This window comes from Microcebus murinus, chromosome 13 (genome assembly GCF_040939455.1).
Source record: "Microcebus murinus isolate Inina chromosome 13, M.murinus_Inina_mat1.0, whole genome shotgun sequence".
Taxonomy (NCBI): domain Eukaryota; kingdom Metazoa; phylum Chordata; class Mammalia; order Primates; family Cheirogaleidae; genus Microcebus; species Microcebus murinus.
The window spans coordinates 39,502,305-39,513,240 of record NC_134116.1 but is presented as its reverse complement, the minus strand read 5'-3'; the positions used below and the strand labels follow the sequence as shown (position 1 = coordinate 39,513,240).

Below are 10,936 nucleotides of genomic sequence, written 5' to 3'. Positions count from 1 at the left end.
AAAATAGTGAAGAGAGCTATTTGCTAATCTCCATGTATGGAGCTGCAAAGTGAGTACTGTTAACCCCACTTTACAGATGAGAAAACTGAGGCTCAACATAGTTACTATATTGAGTAAAAAGATAAGGCACTCCACTTTACCTTTAGCCAGAAAAAAGATGTGCATGGCTCTGAATCCTGTGCTTTTCATTATGCTACTGTGCAATGGATAATTCTTACCCCATCTAAACTTTGACACATCCTCAGAGTTAGTTGTACTTTCCCAAGTACTTTCAATTTGTTTACTTCCTATTTCTATTAAATCACCTATCACAACGTACCATAAAGATTGTGTTTAGATACCTTTTTTCTCTACCATCTTCAGAGCCCAGAATAGGTGCCAAGCAAGTATATGAATGAATTAATAAAACTGCAACATACACACACACACACAGAAACATGTACATAGGAAACTACTAAACCCTATAAATGAGATGTACAGGTGATGCCTACATGGGGAAACAAGACCAAACTGCACCCAATATTTTTCACTGAATTGTTAAGTCAATGTTGTCTATATCGGTCCTTTTAGGATCAAGTGGCCATTTCTGAAGAGTGAATAGTTCACACCTGTTAAATCTAGAAATACTGTTGCACTAATTGTAGACCACAGGATGCTCCAGGTTACTCTGAAAGGGCTCCTTTAAAGTGAGAACATGACTGGAATGACCCCAAACCTCAACTTCTGATTCATTCTGGCTGTCTTAAAGAGACAACATCTACATTTGCATATCTCTACTGACCAGAGTATGACAGAAATGAAGCAAACAAAAATCAGCAAAACCTCTAACTTAAAAAGACTGGAGGTCTACTACACAGTGCATCAATGGTAATTATTAACATGCTTTTACATGGTATCTGCCTTCTCTATATGTTTTTAAAGTTTATATCATGAGCATGTGTTCTATTAAGTTGAGCTGGATATAAATCATCTCTTCAAAAATACATCTACCTTTGGTACAGTGAGCTTAGCTAGTTGGATGTTTGTCACCAACAGGTATCTCCTAGCTATGCCCTGTGTTACTATGGAACCAGCTACAGGGAGTGTTAAGTCTTGAGAAGAATAAAGGGTCTTCTTAATTGGAGAAGAGCATTTCTCAGTTGTGTGGTAGGAGGAAGCGGCATGTAGGATTGGAAAAGCTTCTGACCCTGCCTTGCCATTCTAGATGGTGGAGGAAGGGGTTCCATATCCAGGATGGGACCAGAAGATAAGCAGGGTGACAAGAGGCAGAAGAGCTTCCAGGCTCTCCTTAAGAAGAATGTGAGGGGCTGGTTTGGCCCAAAGTAGACATAGTTCATTATGTTAGGTGCTGTCTAGATTTCCTTGCACAGCCAATTCAGACACTTAACATTTTCTAATTTCTTCCTCAAAATGATAATCGTCACACTTCTATTTTCATTTTGGCTATTTAATAATGGTAGTTATGTCCTCTCTTCTTGGCGGGTAGTAAATTGTGGCCTCCACTTTTACAATTCTAAAGGTTGAAAAACGAGGATTATTTTGTGCATACAAAAATCCCATAAAACTTAAATTTTAGTGTCTATAAATAAGTTTTTATAGGGACACAGCACATTCATTTGTTTACACACTGTTTTGGCTGTTACATGTTGTTAACACTCACCTGACGAGGGGTAGGTGAGTGGAATTTTTGGTTATAGTGTAATCACGTATTCTCAAATTAGGATCCTTGATTCAAATTCTATCAGTCTTCTCAATAATAAACGCATATGATATTCCATGTCAAACACTTTATGTTCTGGGCAACAGGAAATGAGTGTCTCTCCTGACAGGTTCACCTAATTCTATCAGACTTAAAAAAAATTAACTTTAGGGTCTTTTTTAGCATTAAAAAGGATAATCACAATAGGGGTTACCTTCAGACCAAAAGTAACGTATGAGGGTGAGGGTCAGAATGAAGTAAGGTACAGGAATGCTGCTCTACACTTTACCTGGTAACCCAAAGCAATGATTCTACATAATGATGGAATCCTGCCCCATCTCCAACTCCTTTAAATACGGTCGTGGCCACTGTGAACAATGATGAGCTACTATTCTATTGAGCCCAAAAAGGGAGGACGCAACTGATGGGAAGGCTGAGAAAATAGGAGCTTACATGTTTGGAATCATTTCTAAAATGGATATTCTAAAGGGGGGAAGGGCAGGGAAAGCAACAACTGTAGCAGTGATTTGTCTTTAAGTGCACAACTGTGAAGCAGGGAAACATAGCCAAATTTGAAAAGCAGTCTGTGCGGTCTGAGCAACTGTAATAAGTGATCTTGAAAGACAAGGCAAATGGCCTCAGAAACACGAGGCAGGTATTTCCCTACTTCATGAATAAAACCATCTTAAAAATGTATGCATATTATTCTTTACCCTCATTGCTTCATTAATAAAACTGGAGTTTAGGCATTCTCTCTTCATGCTTAAAATAACGAGAGAGAGAAAAAGAAAACAAGATCTTCTGATCTCTCTTCACAATTAGAGGCTAAGGTAGGAGGCTAGGGAGAGAGAAGAGGCTACCCTGACCAGGCAGAGAGAGCTGGCTTCTGCCTTCTTTCAAGAGACACCTAGGTTTTGATTAGACCCACCAAGTGCCCAGCATTTCATTTCAAAAATTCAATAAATTAATGAATGTTCTCTTTGGACTAGTCAAGTTTTAGGAACGGATACAAAAATTTTAGTAACTACTGCATTGTGTTTAACTGCACATTATTTTTTTATGCTTGAGCACTGAAGCAATTTAAAGGGTGCAGTCTTATAAAACACATTAAGATAACAGAAATGAACTTCATGATGTGAGTGAAAAACTAATTAAAATGATAAACAAGATCATAAGATATCTAGCAGTACGTGTAAACAAGTCCTGCAAGATTTTTAATGAGGAACAGACTCTTCCATTTTGTCTTCTTTCCTTTAAGACTTGCTAGAAAAATAGCTAAATTTAATTTTAAAAAGTCAGTGGCAGGGACAGAATGGGAGGTGAATTTTCCATGACAATGTTCCTATGGAAAGAGCTGGTTCGGACAATAAAAAGAATCAGACACCTCCCACGGCCTGGGCTGCGACTGCACCCAGCTGCTCTGCGTCAGCCTGAAGGACAGTGATCATAAACATGATTTCCACTGATTTCTTCAGAAATAGTGAATTCTCCTTAAATTTATTTGAGTTAGAATCCTGTGAATGCATTATTTGAAACCTTTTTCCCTGGAAATAAGCTAAAAATAAAAATAGCCTGCCCTCCTCCTTTACTCCTTTTGTCAAACCCACAATTATAACAACTTAATTGTCCAAAAATCAGGGACTTAGTTAAAATATTCAATATGATTCTCCTACATGATGAAATGCTAACATTAAAAAATAATGAGGAACATTTATGCACATGAAAGAATACTCCAAATATCGCTGCCAGTTAAAAACAATATATACAATAAGATTACATCCTGTTCAATATTGAATATATAAAATATGTTTCATATTTCCATATGCTGACAGAGAGAACTACTAAAATAAACACAGTGGTTTTCCCTGGGGAAAAAAAAAGTATGCATATGATGCCTCGACAAATTCTTTGAAAACGCATTTAATATTTTTCAACACTACCTGAAGTTTTGACTCCAATGTCAGATTTAAAAAAAAATTCTGGCTTCTTATATTAATCATATGAAATGGTGAAATTACAGGAAAAGGTATGGTATATTTCTTTGCCAGTTAGTGTAAGCAAGTGACTTGTTTTTCAGTTGAGATGTTATGTTGTATAGAAAAATCAAAGGACGCGAGTTGGGTGACCTGTGGCTAGCTGCACGGTACCATGCCTGCCACTCCTTGAGGTACAGTTTATTAACTTCTAGGTCTTCCATTGTGAAGTAATGGTCTCTATGTCCCATGACAAATCTTTAGGCTATTTCGAGCTTTTGTATTTTAAAAAAAGAATATGACCATTTTTAGCACAATCTGTCCTTCTCAGTTCTGTAAAAAACCTGGACTAAACTATGAAAACTTCTGAAAAAGGAACATGTTTAACCAAAACTAACAGCAAGAGCTTCTATTTTATTTTTTTTTAAGTGAAGTAGTCCTCTAAAGTAGAGTTTGTTCTTTTTCATTCTAAAAACTCTTTTTAACTCCACGCTTGGAGTTCATGCTAAATACAACTTTATATGCATATGTAGCCAACTTTGGGGTGTGTGTGTATTTACAGGTATTATTTAAATAGATTAAGTGTCTTGGGACAGTTATTAAGTAAGTGCCCTGGGAAAATGAAAACTCACATCAGGGTTTTTTTCTTGAAACAGTCAACAAACTGATTTATTATGAAAATGCCTGTTTCTTTTAATTTTGGCTAAAGAAAAGGATTAAGAGTCACTAAATGCATTTCCATGACATTTACCCAACAGAAGGCATAATAAAGTCTAAAGAAAACACCAGGTATTGAATGGATTCCCAAACCCACCAAACAAAAATAACTTTTTCAGGTACCTCCCATTTCACCATCTGAAATGCTGAAAGGTAAATGTGTACTGAGACAAAAGACAGGTGCCCTTTCATATTAAAATGACGTGTGAGCAATGCACATAAGAGGAATGTGCAGTTTGAAAAAGCCTGCGTTAAACAAAACACCCATGTTCTCATCAGCTTCCCTCTATTATTTTCTCAAGCAACTGAAAAGGAACACCTTTTGCAACAGGAAGAATAAGCATTTTCTTAGGTTCAGAAGTGCATTTCTGAAATGTGTCCCTGTTTAACTTTTATAAAGTTACAGGGCCCCAGACACTGACAAATGAGCTTCATTACATTCAAGGCTCAACATATTTGCTGTGACAATCTGTTTCACTTGAGGAATGGTATTTGCATATGAGAAAAAAAAAAAAAACAGAATCAAGATTCCTATCTTGTCTTTCTGGTTTTTGTTACATTAGTTCATAAAAGTTCACGGAATTTTAGATCTGAAAGAAAATTAGGTACTTTTAAGAGGAGGAATCAGCAACCTAAAAACCAAGAAAGAGTTGAGATTATAAGGCCCCGTGACTTGTCCCTGGATAGACCAGGCTGCCTTCCCTCTGCAAGGAGTAAGGTAGCATAAAATTCCACAGGCTTTGAAACCAGGGAAAATACAGGGTCAAATATAGGCTCAGTTACCTATTTGAAATTAGATCTTAGGCTAAAGAGTTATGCTTTCTGAAACAGTTTGCCCATCTGTAAAATGGGAACACTATTAATATCTATTCCTACAGCACTGCTGTGAAACTCAAAAATACACATGCCACTGCCTGGCAAATGATAAGCACTCAATAAGGATATTTAATTTTACAGTCATGAAATTCGAGATTTCTGGTTTTGAAAAGAAATGTAAGTAATATAAAGCTAAAAATAGATCCTGTTTGCTATTTTTTAGGAATAAATTAAGGTTTTTGGGTAATTGAATGCTAATCCTGATCTTGATTTTCTTAATATTTTAAGTATAAAACTTTACAGGCCAAGCACACCCATGTATTTTATGTGTTTGGTCCATTTGGTCTTGTCAATTCTATCAAGCAAGTAATCAATATGCTACGTCTCTGGCTGACTGAATTAGTTGACTATATTTTTCCCTATGTATAAAAAAGATCAGGTGGGTTCCTTCTTTCTTCCCCATGCAATTCTATAGTGGATACCTTTGATAAAAATAGTGTTTGCTAAAGCATACAGTACTTTCTGTAAGAGCCTTATGGATATTAACTCATTTAAGTTGAACAACTTCCTAATGAAGTAGTTGCAATAATGACCTCGCTTCACTCAGAGTCATCCAGGTACTATGTGTCTTAACTAACCACGACGCATACTGCCTCTCAACATTTTAGATCACTGCTGTAATAAACCGGGATATGTGGTCAGAACTGGACGGGCAGCCTGAGAATGTGAATTACCACTCACAGGACAGATGAAGACATGAGCGCAGAGGCTGGCCTTCTCATGCAGACATCCAATAAAAACGAACTAAAATATCCTATAATAAAAGTGTACTTTACTTAGGAGTAAAAAGTTCAAGGTCAAAAGACAATATTTTATTTGGCTGTTCTGAGCTTCTATTTCCATTCAATGACAACATTTATTTTCCTAGGTGTCTGGTTACTTTTTCCTCAGTTTCTTTTGCAGAGACCTCTTCCTTTACCTGTCACATAAATGTTTCCCAGTATTTTGACTTGAACTTCTCAGCTGCATATATTCCTCTTGGCTTCTACAGCTTTCACTGCAACTTATAAGGGAAAAGTGCTAAGGATCTACACCTAAGCACCAAGACGGGTATAGGATGTTTCCAGCTGGTGGTCTGAAAGCACCCTCCAAGTGACCAAAACTTACTCAGTATTTACTACCTAAGCAAGACATGCTCCTCGCTCCTGTTTTGTTCTCCAGTTGGAGAGATCTCTTGGACTCTTCCCTCTGCGTTATTCTCTACCTGCCACACCCTGATAATTACACCTGCCAGTTCTGCCTTCCAAATACCTACCCAGCTATTCTCCCAGTTTATTCTAATTTTCTTTAGGTTCTTGCCACCTTTCACCAGTTCTGTTTTACATCACACCCTCTCCGATTTATCGCCTGCACCGTACTGAACAAAAAAGCAATATGGAGATACCTTAAAGCGATACAAGTGAATCTACCATTTGATCCAGCAATCCCATTGCTGGGCATCTACCCAAATGATCCAGTGACACTCTACAAAAAAGACACCTGCACTCGAATGTTTATAGCAGCACAATTCATAATTGCAGGGTTGTGGAAACAGCCCAAGTGCCCATCAATCCAAGAATGGATTAATAAAATGTGGTATATGTATACCATGGAGTCCTATTCAGCTCTAAGAAACAACGGTGATATAGCACATCTTATATTTTCCTGGTTAGAGCTGGAACCCATACTACTAAGTGAAGTATCCCAAGAATGGAAAAACAAGCACCAGATATATTCTCCAGAAAACTGGTATTAACTGAGTAGCACCTAAGTGGACACATAGGTACTACAGTAATAGGGTATTAGGCAGGTGGGAGGGGGGAGGGGGGCGGGTATATACATACATAATGAGTGAGATGTGCACCATCTGGGGGATGGTCATGATGGAGACTCAGACTTTTGGGGGGAGGGGGGAAATGGGCATTTATTGAAACCTTAAAATCTGTACCCCCATAATATGCCAAAATAAAAAAAAATAATAAAAAAAAAAAAAACAAAAAACCTCCTGGAAGACAATCTGATAGTGTCACTCCTTGGCCCTGCAGCTCCCTGGGCACGCCTGCATGAAAACTCTCTGCACACTCCACTGGGACTGAAGGTTTTCCTGTCTGTCCCCGCCTCACTGCTGAGAATGGCTTTGAGCTTCCTTCATCACTGAATCCCTAGGCACTAATACAATGCTCTGGGCTAATAAGTTATACTTGTTGATTCAATGAATAAGATGATTTTAATTCCAACACACTTCCTATTTCTTTAAAAACTGAACATACAAGAGTCTACATAAGAGTAATCTATTTTGTGAGACAAAGAGTTTATTGCTTGCACTCTATAGTTTCTACCATCTTTTCTAGTTTAAAGAGTTATAATGTATATTTTTGAGAAGGAAAATAAGTTTGGGAGGTTTTATTTAAAACTGGTATCACTTACAGTTCTAGTCTGCAAAAATTTTAAACCTTTAAAATTAGTAACTTGATATGAGATTGAGCCTTGTATTTTGTCGTGCAAATGAGCATTAATTCTTTTAATCTTTAAAATGATATATTTACTTTATAATTCTTTTCATTTTTAGTTATGAGGATTTTGAAATAAATTATCTTGAATGTGAAGACATTTTTATATATTCTTTAATGGTGGATATATATTATAGCAAAATATAGTTTATTATTATCTTTAATAACTCCATTAAAATCACAGATTTTACATTAGTAGAAGCTAATTTTGCCACTCAGGATAAGATGACCAGCAGTTGAAATCCAGTTATTCTTAGGCAGAACACGAGAAAGCACAGAGGTGGGTAGATCCCATGGCATTTTTAACTTTCCACTCTTACTGATGCTGTACGTACTAACATAAACAGAATTAAGAAACCAAATTATTTATTTATTTAACTGAAGTAATAATTGAATAGGCTGTCTCAGAAGTCTTTTCTAAATGTATGAACAAAGCTGGACTTTTCTTTAAATAAGGTAAAACTTCTAAAACAAAATTTAATCCAATATATATAGAATGGGCACCTAGATTCAGATCATTGTAAATCTCAGGTACAATGTATTTCTAAACAGTAACTATCTATAACAGGTTGAAATAACTCTCTCCCCACTGACGACATTATGTGTAGCACCTTCCTAGCATTTTGTTTCCCATCTGGAATTTTCAGTTTCCTTGTTAAAGGTGGCGCTGAAACATGCTTGTTTGCATGGGCAGGTGACGCTCACTGTGTTCCTCCCATCAGATCAATTACCCCTTCATGCTGCCGTGGCAACTTGCATGGAGCTCACACGTGGCTTTCCCGTTAGGTGTTATTTTACCTGTGGAAACGTGTGGACATGGCTATCTCCCCGATCAGATTTAGGACTCCTTGCTGGATTCCTTTGTATATTACTATTCAAAGAGTTGTGCCAAACAAGTGCTCAAGGGCTGCTTATTTCATCTTGTTTAATGATTAATGCTTTGGATCTATGTCTTCTCACTGGCTTCTAACAAATAAAATTTTAGTGGACTGGGGAGATAGACCAGATTACATTAATGAAAAACCTTAAAAATAGACCATGAAAGTGTCATGCTATCTCATTACTTCATTGTCCCTGAATGGCTAGTGATAAATGGGCAGGTACTGCCAGGCACACATGCACGGGAATGTGGCCCCAGTGCAGAGATGACACTGGCAGGTTATCAGCAAACTTATCTGAGACTGGGTATAAGGACCATTGCCCAGGCTCTAGAGAAACCAGCGTTTTAGTCCCAGCTCCTCTGCTTTTCCAATACCTGCCCATAGACAGGTGCTCTGCCCTCGCTCCTTTCCAGGGATTTGCATATGCCATGGAAATATGAAAAGCACTTGCAGAGCTGAGCACGATGCCTGGGACATTGCAGGTCCTCAGGAAACATAAGGACCTTCCTGCCTATGAGGTCCATGTCTGTTAACACACACCTTACTCCCGACCACACACACTAGACATCCTCAAGCTCATGCTTTCCCCTGCCCTCATGTCCACTCAGGTGCCACCCCTGCTGTTTCCACTGCTTCATTATTTCCCAGGTACCCTTTGCTTTTGCCATCAAACTTGTACAACAGGGAAATGTACTGAGTGCTCTAGGGCCATTGAGGATGGTGCTTCTTCCTGCCTAGGACAGGAGGGTGGTCAGAGAACTTAACAGCCAAGGTGACACTGAGGCAGTCTGGAAAATAAATAGGAGCTTACCAAGTGACAAAGTAAGTAGAAAGGAGGTCACCAGGCAGCCCATTTCAGAAAGGGGGAAGAATGTACGAATGAGCTCCATACAGCCAGGCACATTTGGAGATGCATTCATTTGTATGGCTGAGGAATAGGGAGAAATTGGGATGGGGAGAGCAAATGAGGTTTAACAGGTAGACAGGGAGCAGACGAGAAGGAGCTTGCATGCCCAGCTTAGGAAGGTGTTCCCAAAGGCCCTGGCCATAGCAGACAGCAAACATTGTGTTTTTCTTTGTCATTTCACTGGTACTTTTGAATGCTTGGCCTTTGTTATGACTATTCCTATAAGTTTTACCTAGTATACTTCCGGACAAATTCACCAAATTCATTGAAAATGGCATCTATGCCTTTTTCTGCCTTTAAAAATTACCTTCTATGGTGCCATATAGGAAATGCTAAAAAAAAAATCTGTATATTTAAATTTGTCTGTAAATGGGCCCTTTCAAATCGAAGACTGCTAAGTATTTAAAATATATTCATTAAAAGATTGTTTTATGCTACCATTTTAATGATGATAAAAGGGTTTACTGAACAATAGTTAGCTTTGCCTCAAATTTCCTGAATTATATATATATTTGTAAATTTAGTAGAGCCTGAAGTAAAAAGATTATATAATTATAGCTCACGGTGATGGGTATATACTAAATTGTCCAGATCTTTTTGCTTTGAAGCTATTGCTCACAATATGTACATCTGTAGCTATATCCATACATATACTATTCTAATTCAACAAACAATTATTGAGTCCCTAAGACGTGTTTGTCAACTGTATTTATTTGGGATATATAATTGACACCCCCTGTGGCAATTATACAATGACTTGTTACATTTATGTTCCAAAGTAAACAAGAAAACCTGAGATTCACACAAGTTAAGTAGCCTTGTCTAAATTCACCAACCAGTTAGGGGCCAAAGACAGATTCGATCTTTTGTCTCCTGGCTTCAAATTTAGTGGCATTGTTATTATATTTTCTTTATTTCTCAGCAGTTACCAACATATTAATAGCTCATATCTGTGAGCTGTTTCATCTGGACTTATAAACAACTTCATGGGAGAGGATTTTTCCCTGAAAAACATGTTTTCTCTTAAATGATTTGTTATCTTGGCATCACTGAGCCCTAAGCTTTATTTAACAATGTTCTAGATGGGGGGTCTGGAATGAAGATTTATTTATGTGGAATGAGTTACTTAATTAATGAATACAGATGTGAGATCAAGAACAGTAGCACCCCACTTGTCTGAAGTTAAGATCTAGGCAGCCACAAGCACCTGTGAACAAGAGGCCACTAGGAAGCACAGCTGTCAGAAAGCCCATGATTTTCTTTGTAGGACTATCCTCAAACCACTTCAGAATCTCATCCAGGAAAAGAAGATGTCAAAGTAAAAGAAATACAGAAATAACAGTGAGAAATGATGAGGCAAGTAAAACAATGAACAAATACGAAATCTGCAGGCA

At 37.6% G+C, this 10,936-nt stretch overlaps 1 protein-coding gene across 4 annotated transcripts in view; it reads right to left on the bottom strand.

Annotated features, from left to right (window-relative positions):
• The window catches only part of KLF12 (KLF transcription factor 12), a 589,204-nt gene that overhangs the window by 10,474 nt on the left and 567,794 nt on the right, over window positions 1–10,936 (bottom strand). The gene's annotated exons all lie outside the window — the stretch shown is intronic.